General features: G+C 36.1%; 1 pseudogene; it reads right to left on the reverse strand.

Moving 5' to 3' along the window:
- Positions 1 to 6059: 6059 nt before the first annotated feature.
- On the reverse strand, positions 6060 to 20204 carry LOC118986609 (BUB3-interacting and GLEBS motif-containing protein ZNF207-like; annotated as a pseudogene).
- Positions 20205 to 21742: the final 1538 nt, after the last annotated feature.

A 21742-nucleotide genomic window follows, 5' to 3' on the forward strand; every position in this document is an offset into this window, starting at 1 on the left:
CCTCATTTTTTTTTAATTCTTGTTTATTCATTCTGTTTTGGTCAAGTGTTTATTTCTTTCTTGGACTCTAAAACACTGCTTTGGGTCCTGGTTTTCTTCCTGTCACTGTTGATTCCCTGTATATATATTTTTTATTTCACTTTACATAGCCTTCACTTCTTCCTTTTTTGTGACCATACCCAACCATTTCTGTGAGCATCCTGATTATCAGTGTTTTGAATTCTGCATCTGATATATTGGCTATCTCCTCATCACTTAGTTCTATTTCTGGAGCTTTGATCTGTTCTTTCATTTGGGTCATTTTTTTTTTTTTGTCGTGGTGTGCTTGTTACATAGTAAGTGATAAAGCATTAGGTATTTGCCAAGGTCGGGCTTTGCTGCCCTGTGGCACTCTATGTGGGGGAGCAATGTATACACATTACTACTGATATACTTATTGCCACTAGTTTTATCACTGAACAGAAATTAGAAATGTGTATTTTAAAAGTCATTACTTTATTTTTTTTTATTTTTGTTATTTATCTTCAGAGGGGAAGGGAAGGAGAGAGGGAGAGAAATATCAATGTATGGTTGCCTGTCGTGCGTCCCCTGCCAGGAACCAGGAACTGGCCTGCAACCCAGGCATGTGCCCTGACTGGGAATCAAACCGCGATCATGTGGTTCGCAGGCCCGCGCTCAATCCACTGAGCTATACCAGCCAGGGCTAAAAGTCATTACTTTAAATTGATCCAACACTATAGTAGTCTTCCTCTCCTCCCATTCCATATTTGTAACTCCTATCTTCCACAGTTGGAAGTAGAATGTGAATTCATCAATATGAATATAAATGTATTTATTTGTTCAATCATACAATATACAAGAAAGGTTCAGACTTATTACAGTCACACCATTAGCCACCAGTACACCTATTAATTAAAGGTCAAGGTCCTTAGAATATACCTCACTAGGAATTGAGTCAGGATATTTTATAAAAGTTACTTAGGTTAATTAATTCTTTTCATTTTCTCTGTGTTTATATCATACACTTGATATACATTTAGGGATTTTTTTTTTAATTTGTATTCAATTTTAGGATTTTTTGGTTATATTTTATTGAATTACTATTTCTTGAATATAGAAATAATAATACTATGGTTCAAAGTAGTATCTATACTAAAATACTTAAAATCTCATTTCTTATCTTTACTAATCTGTTTTCACATATTTACTGAAAGTAACAAATTTTATCATTCTCTGATTTATCCTTCCTGTGTCTCTTTGACACAAATAAACATGTTCATGAAAACAGACATACACAAGCATTTTTATTTTCTCTTCTTTCTTAGGCAAAATATATACCATATCACTTTATAAAAATTTTTAAATCTTTTTATAATTGAAATTACTTAATTCTGTGGGTATGTTCTCACTGATTAGCCTAATCACCAATAAGTGGGAATATAGGTAACTTCCTAATAATTTTTATTACAAATAATATTAAAATAAATAAATTATACATTTTGTAACTAAATGTGTATCTTTAGAGTAAATTCCTAGAATTATGGTTTCTGGGTCAAACAGTGTGTTGTTTTGTTATATATTGTCAATTTTTTATTCGTATGGGGTTGTACCACTTTATATTTTTATTATCAGTATAAAAGAGTACCTAATTTTCCATAGCTTGAGAAGCAACAAAATGTGTTATCAAACTGAAAAATACTTGCCAGTCTAACAGGTAAAAAATGAACCTTTAATGCAGAAGACTATATTTTCATATCTTATGCTTCTTACTCTTTTATCTTTTCTTTGGGCCTTGTTATTTCTTATGAATTTTTATATTTTTCAGGAGTTAGGTCTTATGCATAATGCTGCACAAATTTTTCCTCCCAGTTTTTAATTTATGTTTTAACTTTACTTTTGTTTTTTTTTTTAAGAAGGTGGTCTCTTTTTAAGTGTCATTGAATTTACCAGTCTTCTCTTTTATTGAATTAGGATTTTGAGAGTCAAGTAGAAAGTCTTTAGCTATATTCTAATTACTAGGATAATTCATCTATGTTTTTTCTACTCCATGTATGGTTTTATATTTTCTATATTTAAGTATCTGATTCTTTTGGAGTTGATTTTTGTGTAATTTATAAAATATAAATTTGATCTTATGTTTCCCAAATGGCTATGGTTGGCCTATCACATTTCTTAATAATCTTATATTTTCTATAGTAGTTAATAAGTTTCTATATTCAGTTTTTTCTAAACTTCCTGTTCTATACTACTACTCTTTCTGTCCATTACATGGCTTAATTATAGAATATTTGCAGTATGTTTTAATATCCAATAAGTATGTACCACTCCCCAACCCCCACATGAATTTTCCTGATTTCAACTTGTATAGCTATGAAATATTTTATTAAAATTTCATTAGGTACAGATATTAACTTTAAAAAATTGGCATGCTATTTGTATTGAATCCAAAAACAAGAAATGGTTTTGGTTTTTGTTCAAATCTATTTTTGTGTCTTTCATAAGTCTTTTTTCCTAAGTATTTTATGTATTTTATTGCTGTTTAAATGGGATTTTTTCCTATATCTTTTTTTTAAAATATTTTTTAATTTATTTTTAGAGAGAGGGGAAGGGAAAGAGAAAGAGTGGGAGAGAAACTTCAATGTGTGATTGCCTTTCACGTGTCCTCTACTGGGGACCTGGCCTGCAACCCAGGCATGTGCCCTGACTGGGAATCAAACCAGCGACCCTTTGTTTCACAGGCCCATGCTCAATCCACTGAGCTACACCAGCCAGGGCCCTATAATATCTTTTTTACTGGTTATTATTTTTGTAGTCAAAGGTTATTTATTTATCTGTGCTAATTTTTCCCATAATGTAATACCCTATTACATTATGCAATTTTTATTATACAAATTTTTAATTAGTTTATTCTCTTACATTTTCAGAAAGTACTATCTTATCATTTACAAATAGTTATAGTTTTACTTCTTTTTTCAATTTGGTCAATATTTCCATATAATATTAAATAGTAGTAGGTAAGTAGGAATTGTTGCCTTATTCTTGATCTCAGTATAAATGCTTCTATCTTGTATGTGTGTGTCTGTGGATTTAAATATTTTCATTCCATTAAATATTATCGGAAGGAATGGGTATCAGTGTGTTAGAGGCCTTCTGAATAACTATGGCTTTTCTTCTCAGGAATTAATATGAATAAATTATATTCAATATTATGAAGAGGTATGTTAAAAGAATTCCAAATATTGAGCCATTCTTACCTTTCAAGAATAAACCTTACTTGTTCATGATATATTATTTTTTATGAAACTGTTCAATTCTGTTTGCTAATATTTTATTTAGGATATTCACATCATCATTCACAAGTGATATATGGTTTTTATTTTGTTTGTTGTTCTGCTACCATTAGATTCAACAATTAATGCTATATTTGTCTCATGAGAAGTAGTTTGGGAATTTTCCTTCACTTTTGCAGCTCTAAAAGAATTTAGGTAAGCATTCAGATTATCTAGATGTTAGCCATTTTATATAATGCCCCTTTGGAACCTCCTAGGTTTGGTGCTGTTTTTTGGGGGGAATATTTTTGTGCAAGTTTTATTATTCTCTTGTGAAACTAGTTTGTTTCATCTCTATGTGCAACAGGATTATTTTACTTAATTGCATCTTCCTAGGAAAATGTCTGGTTACCTAAGCTTACAGTGTAACTGCACAGAATTACACAAAGTAAAAATGCATACAATGCAATAAAATCTGGCAAAATATTTGAACAGGCATTTCAAAATAGAACAATGTGAATGGCAAGTAAGTCCATGAAAGTGTTGAAAATATCATTAATCATCAGTGAAATGCACAATAAAACCCCAGTGGTAGGGACTTCAGTTTCCAGTTCTGCATGAAAGGAGAAGAAAGTCACTGCTGTCCTAACAAGTAAAAAGCTGAACAAGCTGTAAATCAACAATTCTTCTTGGACCATAAAAGAGGGGAGGACACAGGGCAAACCACTGTCCCTAAGCCTGGACAGAGAGGCAAAACAGGAAGGTGCCGTGTACCGGACTACCAGAGCCAAGGCCTTACTGGGAGAGACTGCTTCTGGAACCAGGGCCAGGTAGGAACCCCTGAGCTGTAACTGACAAATTGCCGGAAGCTCCATACGGACAACTCTGGGAGTTAAAACACATCAGGGGACCCAGCCACAGGATGGCTCCCACAATATTGTGAAATTCAACTCTAGGTGCTTGGCCAAACTTCAACAGTACTAAATACCAGAAAAAAATTCTCCTGCTTCCAACAGTGAGGTGGGGGAAAGACCCATTTGAAATATATCAGAGTACTCTGTTCTTAAGAAAGAATAAAAATAGGTAAAAGTAGTTTAGAGAATGTAATATTAGCTTTAAAAAAGCATATTAAGACTTCAGGTTTCCAGCCCTGGCTGGTGTACCTCAATGGATTGAGCGCGGACCTACAAACCAAAGGATCGCAGTTGGATTCCCAATCAGGGCACATGCCAGGGTTGCAGGCCAGTTCCCAGCAAGGGATGCACAAGAGGCAACTATACATTGATATTTCTTTCCCTCTCTCTTTCCCTCCCTGTCTAAAGATGAATAAATAAAATCTTTTAAAAATGTTTTTTAAAAAAGACTTCAGGTTTCCAGTTCTACGTATAAGAAGCTTGGAAGTTGCCATTTTGTCCTCACAACAAATAAAAAAGCTGAGTAGAATGAACCATCGGCAACTGTTCTTGGATACTTAAGAAAGAGGAGGGCACAGGTCCAACGGCTGTTCCCACGACTAGAGAGACAGACAGATGAATCCAGGAAAGTTGTGCTTACCAGAGCTGAGAGACTCACTGGGTGAAACCGCCACAGGAACCAGCTGGGTTAGGAAAACCTTAACTGTAATTGATGAATTGCTGGAGGGTCCTTGCAGACAACTGTGAGAGTTAAAACATCAAGGAACCCAGTCATGAAGATCCCCATAGTTTTGTTAACTGTAAGGTTTACAAAAGAGCTCAACCAGTTCCCACACAAAATATCAGGGAAAAATCCTTTCTTGCCTCTGACAGGGTGAAGGAAAAAGGAACCATTTTGAAACACTTGAGAGCATTGTGCTCTTGTTAACAAGGCCTGTCCTCAGGAGAAACTAGTTGAGTTACTGGGGTATTATCAGAGCCTAACTGACCCGGGAAAGGGAAATACCCAACTGCAATCCACTCTAGCCAATCTGTCCCTCCTATGAGGGGAGAAAAAGACTGAGAAGCACTAGTGAAGTTCAGAGCCAAGAGTTATATTAGGATATGTTTTGTCCTTTTCTGATCAAGTTTTTCCAGAAATAGTAGGCACATTTAATAAGTAAATTCAGGTCTTTGAACTTCAGAAATTATCCTGGAAAATAATTTAAAAAATAATTCTATTCCATTTTTTCAGGGACTTCAATTATATGCATTAGTCTTTAATTTCCCGAATTTATTTGTCAATCACTTTTTTTCTTCCATTGTATTACATGAAGTTTAACAGTATAGAAAAGTTGCATGACCTTAGTGGGCCAGATTTCATAAACCCTGAGTCATGAGGAATTCTAAATACATTAAATATTGTTACACATTTAGATTTCCAATGTACAGGTACTTGGAAATAGTTCCTGTCCTCATCAAGCTAGGGTGAGGACATGAAGTTCAATAGCATCTGAAATTCTGTGAGGGCACAACTTTACAAATAGCAGTGTAAGCTTACAGAACTTACATTTTTTAAGGTGATAAGTTCAGGTAACTCTAGCACCTTTACAATTTAACAAACCAAATTTCCTATATTTCACTTCTAAAAACCTAGATAAAACCTAGATAAAAAGAAGCCATACAGTATAAATTGCAACTCTAGGAAAATTTTCTGCTTTATTATTCCAAATAATTTTTCCCATGTAAAATAAGTGCCCAATAGTTTTGGCACATGTGGGAAGATAATGTGTATTAAAGTCACAATGAAGCCTTATTGATGGAATTTTGGCTATATAAACAGCACAAGTTGAGAAAAGATTTTATTTCTAAATCTAGTAGATTGGATGAAGTTAGATCAGTAATGGCCAGTTTGTGACATTGCAGGAGGTCTAGTTCCCATTGGAGGTCAAGGAGGTCCACCTTTGTAAGGGGGCATTATTGGTGGTCCCTGCCCATATGGTGACATTGCACCAGAAAGGTAACCTGGCATGCCTTGATTATTACCACCTACTGACCATGAAGAAGCATTAGGGGTCTCATTACTTGTGATAGCATGCCTGGCTCTGATGGCATCATACCTTCAATTGGTCCAACCAGTGGGTTACCAGTGGGAGCCTGCCCTGGATGAGACCAATTACAGCGATATGTAGATAACTGTACTTCTCTCTTCCAATGATATATCCTCATCTGGATGGATCAATTTACTGGTTGCACTGGTTATTGTAAGGGTAGTGGGCTTACTTGTTATTAAAGCTGCTGGTTTAGCTTCAATGCTATTTGTTTTACTAGTGGTTGAAGCTATAGACTATGTATAAGCAGGAAATGTATGCTTTGGGGGTTCTTTAGTTGTTGCAGGGGTACTAATTAAGGGCTTGAAATTTGTACCGACAAATTTGTACCAGCTGCCTGAGCCTGTCCAGCACTGGGGAAAAGAGGCTTACTAACTGGAGGCTTTTGCAGCAAGAACTGTTGCTGTTGGTGCATATGGTCTATTAAGAATACCTGGTGCTGAATGGCCTGTACTCGAGTCATTGGAGGAATTCCAGAATGTGGAACAGGGGAGGGCATACCTGGTGGCATAGCAGGTAGCAGAGGTGGTATTCCTGGTCTAGGTGACATCATTCCACCCACTGGTGTCATTCCAGGTGACATGCCTGGTATAACAGGTGGCGTTCCCGGCATCAGGTGAGGGATACCTCGCATTAATGGAGGTATGCCTGGAGGCATACCTGGTGCCTCTGGAACTGGTGGTAGTCCTGGTTGTGCCACTGGGGGTATATAACCTCACTGAGGTTGAATGGGCTATGGATGAAATAAAGTTGAAGCTGCAGACTCATCATATTGATCAGAATCATTTTGTTGCTTCTTATTTTCCTTTTTTTACTCTTGTGTTTTCCATTCAAGAAGTCATCTTCTTTCATCCATGTCTTTTTTCTGAAATACCTTTATATGTTTCCAACTCTATGTCTGTTCTCTCAGTATTGCATTTGGTACAATACCTAATGCCTCTTTATGCACCTTCATGCAATATATAGCCAAACCAGGTCCTATGTACAATTTCTTATGGCATACATGGCATTTAAAATGTTTTGGGTTTTGGTGCTGTATAAAGATCTTCTCATTATCAAAATCTCCATTACAATACCAGCACCATGGCATCAGCTACTTCTTTGCTTGTGACCCATAAATGTGCCCTACTGACAAAGTAAAAAGGGGGAAGAAAAATAAGTGGGAAAAACAAGGCCAAAGCCACTCACCCTTCCGATTAAATGGACACTACTACGCCCTGTACAAAACAACTCAATCACTTTTAATCTGATTCTTTTTTAAAGTATATTTGATTGACTGTATTATTACAGTTGTCCTAATTTTTCTCCCTTTGCCCCCTCTATCCAGTATCTCCCTTCTCTCCAGCAATCCCTGCTCCTGGTCTTAGTTCATGTCCATGGTGGGTGCATAAAAGTTCTTTGCATTCTCCATTTCCCATAATCTTAACATACCCCTGTCTATTTTGTATGTACCAATTATTCTTTTTAATCCCTGCACCTTTTCCCCTATTCTCCTTCATCCCCACCAGCTGATAACCCTCCAAATGATCTCCATGCCTATGATTCTGTTCCTCTGGTTTTTGGTTAGATTTATTTTAATTCAGTCACTGATAGTTTCAAATTTGTTGCATTTTTAATGTGCATAGTTTTGATCTTCTTTTCTTAAATAAGTCCCTTTAACATTTCATATAACAAGGGCTTGGTGATGCTGAACTCCTTTAACTTGACCATTTCTGGGAAGCACTTTGTCTGTTCTTCTATCCTAGATGATAGCTTTGCCGGATTGAGTAATCTAGGTTGTAGGTCCTTGCTTTTCATCACTTTGAATAATTCTTGCTAGAAAAAGAACTAAATAATAGTCGAGTACTGGAAAGAGCCTAAGTGCTTATCAGTAAACGAATGGATCAAAAACAGTGGTATGTTTGCACAATGGAATACTATGCAGCAGAAAGAAAGAATGAACTCCTACCTTCACAACAGCATGGATAAAACTAGAGAACATTATACTAAGTAAAATAAGCCAGGTGGTGAAAGACAAAAACCACGTGATCTAACCTATAAGTGGAACCTAATCAATAAAGCAAACAAGCAAGCAAAATAGAACCAGAGACATGGAAATAAAGAACACACTGACAGTAACCACAGGGGCAAAGGGTGAGGGAGATAGCGGGGCAAGAAGGGGAAGGGTCGTCAAGGAACATGTATAAAGGACCCATGGGCAAAAATAACAACGGGAGGGAGGATTGAATGTGGGAGGTGGGAGGTCTGTAGGGCAGGGGAGAGTAATAAGCAAAAAATGGGGACAACTGTAACTGAATAACAGTAAAAAAAGAATTGAACAAAATAGAAATAACCAACTGTAGGGTTAATGGAGGCAACCTGGCTTTCTTGCCCAGATATAGGGAACCATTCTGCATGGCGTGGGGAATATAGCCCAGCCCCTGATTCGGAAAACCAATGGGAAGCAAGGTTTTGGTTTTGGTCGTATCCACAGGACTCACACCCATGGATAGGTTCTCCAGTGGGGAATTAGGCCTGCATTGTACCTAGGCTGCTTCGAGGCTTGCTTTTTGCTAAAACTCCCTCACCCTGATTGAAGCAGCAAATGTTTACCACATATCTTTTAAGTAGCTTCCTAAAATCTATGCTAAACATCCCAAGGATGGAGCATAACCAGTTCAACCACCTTTTCCCTTGCATTTGCAAATATCTTTTTTCTTTGATGTAATTAGCAACATCCTCTCCTTTGTTATCTGGAAAAAGTAACCACCTAAAGGGAACCTGTGCATAGCAAGTGAGGACCATTCTCGATGTAATGTACCCAGAAAAGCAATATAAGCCTGTCCAGGCAGGGGTTGGGCCCTCTCTCACTCAGAGAGTATTCCTTTTTCTCCACAAGACTTCTGTAGTCCCTGTGATTTTGTTTGCTGTCTCCACAACACACAGACCCCATGGGCCAGGGTCCGAATCACTCAGATGTGTGGGAAACTAAGATAAGCTGTGTTCTCATAGCCTGGAGAATTGGTCCTATAAATAGTTCCCATAGCCTTGAGAGGGCTCACATGTACAGAATTTTGCTATATTACACAATATACTGGCATCCTGATGGCTTTGTGTGCGTGTAATGTATAAGGGAATTAGGATTTCCCGCTGAGGGACAGGTGACATGCAGAGCTATGTAGCACCACATGGAGACATGTAGCTTGCAGTATGTGTGGGTTGCCTACCCTTGAATAAAGGCATATCAGACACCCCGATGGCTCCATGAATATTCTTCCATTTACCTTCCATGAACCTATCTGTTCTGGAAAGGTCACAACACACCAATCTATAAAATGCAGAGTTCAAAACACTGGTGATTGAGATGCTCAAAGAACTCATTGAGTAAGGCAACAACATAAAATAAGAAATGACGGTTACACTAAGTGAAATAAAAAAAATTTACAGGGAACCAACAGTGGAGGGAAGGAAGTCAGGATTCAAATCAATGATTTAGAACATAAGGAAGAAATATATGTTTGACCAGAACAGAAAGAATAAATAAGAATTTATAAAAAATGGGGTGCCAGAAGGAGAAGAGGAAAAGCAAGAAATTGAAAATTTATTTAAAAAAAATAATGAAAGAAAACTTTCCTAATTTGACAAAGGAAATGAACATACAAGTTCTGGAAGCATGGAGAGATCCACATAAGTTGGACCCAAAGAGGACCACACTGAGACATATCATAATAAAATGCCAAAGGTTAAAGATAAAGAGAGAATCTTAAAAGCAGCAAGATAAAAGCAGAGAGTTACCTACAAAGGAGTACCCAAAAGACTATTAGCTGTTTCTCAAAAGAAACTTTATAGGCAAGAATGGACTGACAAGAAGTAATCTGATTCTTTTATGTCATTTTTTAATCTTCACCTGCAGACATCTTTCAATTGCTTTTAGAGAGAGGGGAAGAAGGGAGAGAGAGAGAGGAGTGTGGATATGAGAGAGAAACATCAACTGTCTGCCACTCATAGGCTCCCTGACTGGGTGTAGAACTCACAACCCAGGCATGTGCCCTGACCAGGAATCAAACCAGTGATGTTTTGGTATATGGGACAATGCTCCAACCACCTGAGCCACATCCTCCAGGGCTCTGTCTTTATTTCTTATTAATTTTACATTTTCCTTCAATCTCATTTCTGATTGTGGTTCCTATTTCAGAGCCTTCTAATTACTATTTCAAATGTTTTCTGAGTTTTAAAATTTCTGATTTAAATCATTTTTACATATTTACAAATGTTACTTTAACATTTAATTTATGTTAGGGTATTATGTTATAGTTTCCTTCTGTTTCATGAACGTTCTTTTGGGAAAATTTTTATGAGCTCAAAATATTTATTGTTATTTTCTACTTTCTTCTTATGGACAGGGATGAGCACTTCATTTGTGATATCTTACCTTCTGGGACTAGCAAGTAATTATATACAGAGATGACTGAAAATCTTTAGATAGCTTTGTGAATTCTGGGATTGACATTATTCTTTTTTATGAGTTATTTTATTTTTCATTTTTATTCTAGTTTCTTCTATTACAGTTTTCCAAGTTTCCCCTATTTGCCCTCCTTTACCCAGCCCGTCTCCCACTCCCTCAGTCACTCCCTGAACTATTGTCAATGTCCATGGGTCATTCATACTTGCTCTTTGACTAATCCCTTTCCTTTCCTTGAACCATTCCCGCCTTCCTCTTCTCTCTGGCATCTGTCTCATTGTGGTTTTAATTTGCATCCCTCTGATGACTAATGGTGTTAAGCATTTTTTCATATGTCTATGGACCACCTCTATGTCCTCCTTGGAGAAGTGTCTACTCAGGTCCTTTGTTTATTTTCTAATTGAATTGTTTGTCTTCTTGGTGTTGAGTCATATGAATTCTTTATATATTTGGAGATTAAACCCTTGTCCAATGTTTCATTGGCAAACATGGTCTCTTTTTTAAATTAATTTTTAATTTAATTATTGTTTAAGTACAGTTTTACATCTCTTAATATAGGAAAATACATTCTTTTAGGAGAGGGTAGCTGTATTTTCTGATTTTCTGATGCTGTTTGGTTGGCTCTATAGAATAAAGCTATTTTTATATACCCTTGATATTTTTTTAAGGCTTGGATGGATACACAATCCTTGATTCACACTTACTGTCCTTGAGATTCTTAATCATACTCTTTACCATATATTTATTTTTTCACTGTAACTACAAAGTCTCAAAAGGGTAAGTCCCCTTTCCAACTGTCCCCTTTTTTACCAGAAACATTCACCTTGAGTCTGCAAAGAATTGCATTCAATTCTTTAATAACCACTGTCTGAGTTACTGATCACAAACTTATCTTTAATATTTTTTTTACTAAATGTAGGACTCTCTGAGTATAGTTTTTATCTGTGCACCATTATTTTTGGTCTCCTTGTTTATGGGCCTGCATCCCACCTTTATCCCCCCATAAGCCTAAATTCTGGAGCTATATCTGTATTATTTGGGGGTTTATCACCCTACTTATCCATGACTTAAGATTTGTAGTATTCTCTGTGTCCTGGGTTGTTTTAATTATCCTTAGTTTTGATCTCTATGGATATTTTTTAAGATGTATAGAAATCCTGACTTTGACTGATGTTACCATCTTATGAAACACTGGAATTCCAACAAGTGCCCTTAAAGTGGTTCTGATTAGCTCTTGTTAGAAAGAAAAAAGCCAGTTATATGGATATGAACAGTCACAATGACATATGAGAAGATGGACATATGAAAATCTATATGGTATTAACATGAAAATTAGATAATGCTCTTCTTACTGGTATCTAACCCTCAAAAATGTTGAACATAAGTAAGCCTTAATTAAGATACAACAGGAGGAAAATATTAGGATTTTAGAAAATTCCCTATTGAATTCCCCTTAAAAACAAAACCTTTATGTAGATGGAATTACAGCTCCAAATTATTCAAGCCCCTCTAATATTGATATCCATCCATATCACCATTGTACCTTCATTGTATGAAAAGAAAAATTCCTCACCTCCTCTCTTTAAACTTACACAATCAACTTGCTTTGGCCATATGTGTGACATATGTTACCATATGTGACATAATCAAATGCTTGAAGTGTGTTTGCATATGTGGATTTGCCTTCTTGTACTCTCACTTTTAGTCATAAGAAAATCGTGCCATAGGTAGGTGCTGCTGGTTTATGAAGAATGAAGGCCACATTTTGCAGACCTGGATCTAATCTGAAACTTGGAGCAGCCAAACCCAGTCTAAATCAGTAGAATTATAGATATCCTACAATGACATGGGCAAGAAGATAGGCTAATTGTTGTAAGCCACTGAATTTTAGGGTAGCTGGTTATGCATCATCAGTCTCACAATCCTTCAAAGGAGAGCAGCTATTGAAAAAAAAAGTGGTGGCAGGGGTTAGGTAACTGGGTAGCATGTGACAAGCATACTGTAATAGGGGGTGAAAAAAACTGAAAAACTATGAGGAAAATTATAAGAAATAGAGGAAATGTCAACCTATGCCATACAGTGGCCAAACATTTGACAAAACTATCACTGGTGATGAAGAAAACAAGAATACGCCTAAGGAATTTGTTGTGCTGACTGAAATTTTGAAGTGACNTCAGTAGAATTATAGATATCCTACAATGACATGGGCAAGAAGATAGGCTAATTGTTGTAAGCCACTGAATTTTAGGGTAGCTGGTTATGCATCATCAGTCTCACAATCCTTCAAAGGAGAGCAGCTATTGAAAAAAAAAGTGGTGGCAGGGGTTGGGTAACTGGGTAGCATGTGACAAGCATACTGATGAGGAAAATTATAAGAAATAGAGAAAATGTCAACCTATGCCATACAGTGGCCAAACATTTGACAAAACTATCACTGGTGATGAAGAAAACAAGAATACACCTAAGGAATTTGTTGTGTTGACTGAAATTTTGAAGTGACTTCTGAAATTCCAAAGAGGTCATTAAACTCTGCATTTGATAAAGTTTTGAAAAACAGGGAAAACTGGAAAGGTAAAAATATAACTGAGAGGAAATATGAAGAACCCAGTAATGCTAGGATTGCAAACTTGAAAAATTAAACTGTTTTTCACTATATAAAATATGTGATTATTAACATATAGCCTCAGGGAAAAGAATGATTCTCTGGTACTTCCAATAAAATATAGCTTCAGCCCTGGCTGGTCTAGCTCAGTGGATTGAGTGCGGGCCTGCAAACCAGAAGATCGTGTTTTGATTCCCAGTCAGGGCACATGCCTGGGTTGCAGGCCAGTTCCCAGTGGGGGACACACAAGAGGCAACCATACATTGATATTTCTCTCCCTCTCTCCTTCCCTCCCATTCCCTTCTAAAGATAAATAAATAAAATCTTTAAAATATATATATATAGCCCTGGCTGGTGTAGCTCAGTGGATTGAGCACGGGCCTGCGAACCACACGATCGTGGTTCGATTCCCAGTCAGGGCACATGCCTGGGTTGCAGGCCAGTTCCCGGCAGGGGCCAGTTCCCAGCAAATGATGCACCAAAAGCAACCATACATTGATATTTCTCTCCTTCTCTCCTTTCCTTCTCTTCTAAAAATAAATAAATAAAAATTTAATATATATATATATATATATATCTTCAGAGTATGACAAAATTAAATATATGGCTGTAATACTATTTTTTAAATGTTTGAAAGAATTAAATGAACATTTAGTAGATCTCTGTAACTGAAAAGGAAGGGGGAGCTCCTAGAAAACTTAAATGTGTGGTCTACCAGGCATCTTACACTTCTGGGGAAACTGTAATTGCAATTAAAATGAGAGGCACATCTCAGAAATAATTGTGGTTGTAGCTATTGTATGAGACTAAATTCAAATACATGGAAATTTTACAGTTTTTCAGAGAGTTGTGTTGGCAAAATCTTTCTCGTCTGGACTAAAAGAGACTGAAAATGTTCAAGATATAGAAAGACCTTCAAGCCTCCTACTTTTTTCATGGAGAAAGAAGGTTCAAAAACCACCTGTGCTCTAAAGAAAAGCATATTTCCTATTTGTTCTTCAGGAGCTACAAAGGAGATTTGGGGAAAAGGAAAGACCTCCAAAATGACAGAAAAGGAGCTGTGAGAACAACTTCCAGAGAACAGACAAAGGGCCTAATTAAGGACCCTTTCCTGACCTAGGCTAGGTGAACTTGGCAATATTTGTTCAACAGGAATATAAAATTTCAATGGACCATTGACTGATACGTGCATTCCACTATCATTCTTTTTGAATGGGAATTGTTATGATATTTTTCCCATCCATGTTATACAAGCGTACTTTGGAGACTGGTGAACTTTCAATTAGCTCATAGATTTCTGGATTACAAGAAACTATCTGGACATAATGTAGATCTTCTGTTTCTGGACTTGGAGTGTACTGCTATGATTACACAAAAATTTGGGAGGTCTTTGCATAGCGGTGAATATATTTTACATGTGAATAACTGTGAACACAAAGAAGCTGCAAAACTTTGAGTCATTTTTCTCCATTCCTAACTCCCCTGCAATAATATTATACATTTACACTACTGTCATGGTTGGAAAGACTGAACTAACCAGCTGTTGCTTCAGACTTGATCACAAACCTTGCTTTGAGTATAATATGTAAGTGGATGTGACATTAGCAAAGGCTTAAGTTCTTTGCAGTTGAATTTGCATTCTTGTACTCCTGCCTTTAATATGTGAAGAATATGCCTTGGGTAGGTTTGGGGTCCAAGAAGAGTGAGTAATACTTCAAGATGATCTGAATCCAACCTTCAGTTTGAAGTTTAGCCCAACCAAGTCTGTTTAAGCATAACTAAGATCCATGAGAATAAAATATTTATTTTTGTATAGAACTAAGATTTTGGCATATTAGTATGGTAATAGTTGAATTGTACTCTGTCTTTTATTTAATGAAATACATTGATGAACCTTTGAGGATAAAAAGAATGCCTATTACACTGTCTCAAAAGGGCATCAGGAAAAAAAAGGTTGAATTTCTTGGCATAATAAAATGACATATATTTACAGGGAAGACCAGGGACCCAAGCAAAAGTGAAGGTACTTAATAGAAGAAAATTATTCCGAAGCAAAATAATATCTGAATCTGCAGGTTAATAGTCTATGCTATTTTTCAGTTAAAAAAAGTCAATCAAAATAATAAGCGATATTTTGGTGAACATACTGAATGAAATTCATAACTATTCTTCCGATTAAAGTAACTCTCAAAATTTTTAACTATATTCTGCCAAGTCAGTTACAGTGGGGATGAGCCAGCATAGCACCCTTGGCGCTTGGTGGAGCAAGATCACAGAGCTGGTTCCTTCACATACTGACCACCCTGACAGGTCCATAAGGGGGTGACCCTCAGATAAATCAGATATTTTTTGATATTTTTCAAGGTGGATCTGGAAAATAATAGCTTTCTCTTTTTTGTTGCTAACCCTTGAGAACATGTGTCTGAAGCTGCTCATAATCATATTTCCCATAGAAGTCTTCAGCACAAAGCACAGTGCAGAAATAAATAAGAAAAATCTAATAAATTTGAGTACTTATGACAGTCATCCTTAAAAGTACCAATATTCCTCCCCTTCCCAGTTCATCTCTGCAATCTTTCAAATCCTTCTTTTTTTGTGTTCATGTCAGTTCAAATTTAATTTCTATTACTTTCATTGAAAGTTTTCTGATTAATGTATTTAGACTTCAATTTAAAGATAAATTCTCATGTTATTTTTATAGGGGAAAAAAGCAGTTCACTTATCAAGAGTTTAAAAAAAAAGTCCTCAGACTTTGGGACATTAGTGTTTACTTACAAATAAACATAAGAATAACATCTATAAGCTCTGAATTCTGAGTGGAAAAGATAAAGAAAAGATATAAATCAAGATTTTATATAGATTTAAATCATTTTGAACATATAAAGATTGACACTGTATAACAAATCAGGATATACTGTGAACATACATCTTTAAAAAAACAGCTTAATGGAGGGATCTAACCAAAGACTGAGTAAAACAAAACAAAACTTGGAAATAGATCCACTATAGAACAAAAGGATTGGGAATAAAAACTCAATACCATGGCTTATGGAATTATTGAGTCATGGCTACATAAATGTGTGAATTACGTTCAATTGAAATGATAGATACTGAGAGAAAAAATACACCCAATGAAAGTAATAATATACTGCAATGAATTAGAGCAAAATTCCAGCATTACAATAAAAGTCTAAGGTGAGGAGTAGAAAAGAGGTGAGAGTTAACTAATTCCTCATATTTTAGAATATAAATGTAACATATAATGGTCATGTTTAAAATTAAAACATATGAAATAAAGACATTAGTAAATTATTTAAAATATAAATAAAACCATCACAGGAAGTAATAAGAAAAAATAACCCTTTGATTTTCAAATTGAGAGAAGTGGGATTGAAAGCAAGAAAACGTAGAGCATATGGCAAAATACAGAAAAAATAGTAAGATGTGTTACAGTAAAACTTAAAAATACAAAATATGTGTTAATTAATGTCAAATATAATACAGGTAAATATAATGGATAAATTTCCCTATTTTGTATTTACCAAAGAAAAAAGGCAAAACTATATGTCATAGACAACAAATACATCTAAGATAAGTGAATCAAAATATTCAAAGCAAAAGGAGGACAGAGATAAACCAGGCAAATGCTATCGCAAGGAAAACTGACATCTTTATAGCTAGATCAAACAAATTTGATTCAAGGAATTAATGCACTAAATGTGACAGAAGGAAGCATTTTCAATAATAAAGAATATAATTAACAGTTAGTATATTGCTGTCATTTTTCTTTAAGCCAGAAATTAACATAACATTAAAACACAAAGCCAAGACTGCAGCAAGTACAAGGAGAAATGAAAGCTAGAGAATAGCAATAGAACATTTTAATTTACTTTTCCCTGCTCATAATAAAAATATGTAAAAATCTGAACACTATAGTATTGATTAATATGACATTACATATGTAAAATTGCTGATAATAGGATACATGACACAAATTTATTAAAAATTACTGTATATTAATCTAAAAATACTACCATATGTTCAAATACAAAATGCTGAAATGGTGCAGATAACATTTGCTAACCATATTATAATACGATCAGATATACAAACAGCTACAAGAACAAAATTACCAGCTATTAAAACATGAAATTTTTAACTCTTACTTTGGAGAGGAAATCAAAAGATAATGAACTATCTAAAAAACAACATTAGTAAATATATCATATATCAAAACCCATGGGTCAAGACTCAATTTGTGTCTGTTAGAAGATTTGTATCTTTACATACTATAACAATGAACAAAAAAGAAAAGATGCTAAGTATTCAATTCAAGCAGGTTAGAATTACAAACCAGAAATGCAAAAGAAGGGAAAATGATAAGTTGATTTTTGCATATTAAATATAGGAAACAGAATAGGCAAAAGTACATAGAAGAAAATTAAAAGGCAAAAAAATACTATTAGGGTGTGGGATAAAATAAGTCATTAGAGATTTTATGATCTCCAAATGTAAATTTAAAAAATAGAAATTTAATATATATCAAAGTATAATCTAAATTAGTGGCAGAAAACATAGAGGGTCCCAGAAATAACACCTGCTTGAATGTGATTGGTAGGGTAATAATATGGGGAGTTTTAATTTGAATATTTCACCTAAAATGTCACATGGTCTGCTTGAGTATAATATTGCTATGTTACAGAATTGCATGCTCATGATTTTATAATAAAAGATTTTGTAACAAAAAAGGGGTGCATTATTTGTGTATTATTAGTCTTTTTCGTGGTGCAATTGGCCAGTTCTGGTACTAAGAAAGTGGGGCTCCAATGTATTATTGGTTCAGTACTTACACTAAAATACATTTGAGATGTAGTAAAGGTTTAAAATTTTAAATATAAAAAATAGAATGAAAGTACTGGAATAAAACATAGGAGACTTTATGTTCAAGTAAAGAGTAGTGAAGGATCCTAACAATTTCATAAAGATAGAAAGAAATATCTGAAGGAATAGGGAATGTAAATAAATGAGGAAATTACCTGCAACATTTATGACAAAGGCAAACTTTCTGTGGGGGAAACTTTGCCCACAAGTTCCCCCATCTGCCTCGGATGAAAATAAAACTGCCAAGATGTGGTCTGCTTGTGGAGGAGAGGTGGTCAGTCTCTCAAAGGAGAAGGACCTAGAACCCCTTCCTCAATGGCTTTTATTAGGTTCATAATACACAGGAATACAGGTCAAGTTCATCAATCAATGTCAAGCGGCAAAGATCAAACAATAGATAACATTTCAAAGAAATCTGAGGGCTTAGTCTGAGTCAGTGTCTGTCAGGTAATGGGGTTGCAAAAACTTTGGGAGACATACTCATTTCCTGCTCAGACCCTTATCATATAAATGAAACTACTCTTAGCAAAGCAGGCTTCACAGGACTTTGTGAATTCTTTCTTATGCCCAATCACCCCGGAGCCCCCTTCAGCTGGCAAAGGGCTGCACCGCCCTCCCAGTCATAGGTTTTTAGGCTTAAGTGGGTTAGAGCCAGGAAGGGCTCCTCCCAGATGGAAATGGGACTCAGACTATGTCAGAATAGCCGGGGAGCAAGAGTCCATCACTCCCTCTTTGCTGAAGCCCCCTGAGTCCTTCCTTGAGGGCCTCCCAAGTGATCATGTCTGGCTTAGGTTGCCCCCTCTGAGGGGTCATACTCGTCATTGACTAACCAACCAAGTGTTGGGGACCAGAGATGGATGAAGCAGAAGCAGTGTCCCTGCCAGGGAGATAAGCTTTTTCTCCTTAGTGGCTCACAGTCCAGAGGTCGCTCACTCAGCCTGATCCATGGGGGGCAGTTACAACTCTTGAAACCAGGCAGAGCAGTTCCCAACACTTTTCTTAGCAAGTAAAGTACTTTAATATCCACAAGAAAATATGAATAATCAATAATAAAATGTCCATAGGGAACAAAGATGTAGTTTATAAAAATGTACACATCTGAAAAGATACTCAGTTTTATTTATATTTAAATAAAAAATTTAGGCCATCATTTTATTAAGTTGAACTGATTAAAATTTTAATAGTGTTGACAAAAGTCTAGGCTAGAAATAGCTACTCTCCAATAGTATAGAGGAGAGTTTAATTAGCACAGCCATTTTGGAAGGCTATTTAGTAATGCCTATCAAAAATTTAAACACTCACACCTTACTTAGCTCAGCATTTTCTCTTCCAAGGACAAAATTTTATGCAGATATATCAGCCAAAGTTCCCTAAAACACCCACGCAAGTACAAGGTCTGTCCAGAAGTTATTTAGCCATGTAATATGAAAAATAGAGACATCTACTGAAGATACAAAATGCAAGAAATATTGTATCTAGGACGGTGACATCTCAGTCCCCTTCAAATAGGCATCACCTCACACAATTCTCCCAGTCTCCGTCAGCTGCCACATCGTATTTACCTGAATCTCATTGATGGTCTGAAATCTCTTCCCTTTCAAAGGTTATTTTAGTCTTGGGAAAAGCCAGAAGTTTCAGGTTGCCAAATCTGGGATGTAGGGGCAATTGAGTCACCTAATTTGATGTTTCACCAAAAAACCTGTACTAGAAGTGATGCATGAGTGGGCACATCATCATGATGAAGTGGCCAATCACCAGTTGCCCATAGCTGCAGCCTTATGAATCATCCAAATAGTTTATGTGGATGAATGTACAAGCTTAATGCAAAATTTGATGCAGATTCATTGCTCTACTTACTCAGTCATTTTGAATGCAATGACTACATAGTACACATGCTCACTCAATGGTGTCTACTGCTCCCAATTGACTAGTATAGTGAAGGTGTCATTGTTTGTTTGTTTTTTACATACCCTTTACCTCTTCAACTGTGAAGTTATCATTGTTCATGCACGAGCATTCCAGTCCACTCTTCTTGGCCTCCAGGTTACATCAATGTCACACAGACTGTTCTTGTTATATTAACAGTGGCTGGAATTTTTCTGGACAGACCTTGTATATTCATTATCACACTGTTTATAGGAGTTAAAAAAAAGATTAGCCCTGGCTGGTGTAGCTCAGTGGATTGAGTGCAGGCCTGCGAATCAGAGGATCATGGTTTGATTCCCAGTCAGGGCACATGCCTGGGTTGCAGGCCAGTTCCTGGTTCCTGGCAGGGGACGCACGAGAGGCAGCCATACATTGGTGTTTCTCTCCCTCTCTCCTTCCCTTCCTCTCTAAAGATAAATAAATAAAATATTTTTTTAAAATATTAAATTGAAAAGCCCTAAATGTTTATCATGAAAGAACTTGGTAAGTATATGATGGTGCACATTGTTGGGCAAGGTTCATAGAGAGGCTGTTTGGGCCAATTGACCCTCCACCTGGGCTCAGGCAATCAGAGGCTCCTCACCTCCCATTCTCTTGAAAGGTACTTTCTGCCCACCACTTTCATAGTGGAAACAGTTTACAAGGAGGTAGCCTTGAGAAAACAAGATGGTGTTGAGAAACCTAGACTGAATGCAAGAGAGAACCCATTTCAGGCCTCTGCATAAACATTTAGATTTGGCAGGTGGCTGAAAAGATCTACCCATTTGTTGTCCCTAAGCCAAGCCTGAAATGTAAGTTCCCCTGCTTATTAAACCTGCCTCTTTCTTTTGTCTCTCCCTACCTTGTATTTAGGGGTCTCGTTTCAAATTTTACCTGGAAGCTTCAGAGTGTGTGAACCAACACATACTTAAATATTATATTGTTTCAAAGATAACTTTAAAAAGATATATTGGGCCCTGGCTGGTGTAGCTCAGTGGATTGAGCGCGGGCCTGCGAACCAGAGGATGGCAGTTCGATTCCCAGTCAGGGCACATGCCTGGGTTGCAGGCCAGTTCCCTGAAGGCCAACTCCCAGCAGGGGACGCACGAAAGGCAACCATACATTGATGTTTCTCTCCCTCTCCTTCCCCTCTAAAGATAAATAAATAAATAAAATCTTTTTTAAAAAAAGGTATATTGAACATGTGATAATAAAAAAGTATCCAAATATAATTAAAAAGTATCCAAATATATTAAGTATAAAAATGCAAGTTGCAGTACAGTAGTTATAAAATTCCTTAATTTGTAATAAAAGTATATGAGACATATAAGATTTATATAATACAGTGTAATCTGATGTAATAAAAAATGTGTTTATGATAGAATATGTTCTTCAAGAGAGCTGAAAAAGAACTAACTGTAGTTAATAAATACAATGGACAGGGAGATGAAATTTTTTTACTTGATTATTCTTCTCTACTATTTGACTTCAGTTTTTTTATGAGTCTACCCTAATTTCAAGAGGCCCTAGTCATCATAGTTCGTAGTTCACATTGTGGACCTGTATCATATGGATTTAATTTCTGATGTTGCCATTACTAGTTGTGTGGCCTTAGGCAAATTATTTAGTCTCTCAGATCC

Source organism: Sturnira hondurensis, unplaced genomic scaffold, assembly GCF_014824575.4.
Source record: "Sturnira hondurensis isolate 20B ecotype Veracruz unplaced genomic scaffold, ASM1482457v3 Scaffold0004338, whole genome shotgun sequence".
NCBI classification, from domain to species: Eukaryota; Metazoa; Chordata; class Mammalia; order Chiroptera; family Phyllostomidae; genus Sturnira; species Sturnira hondurensis.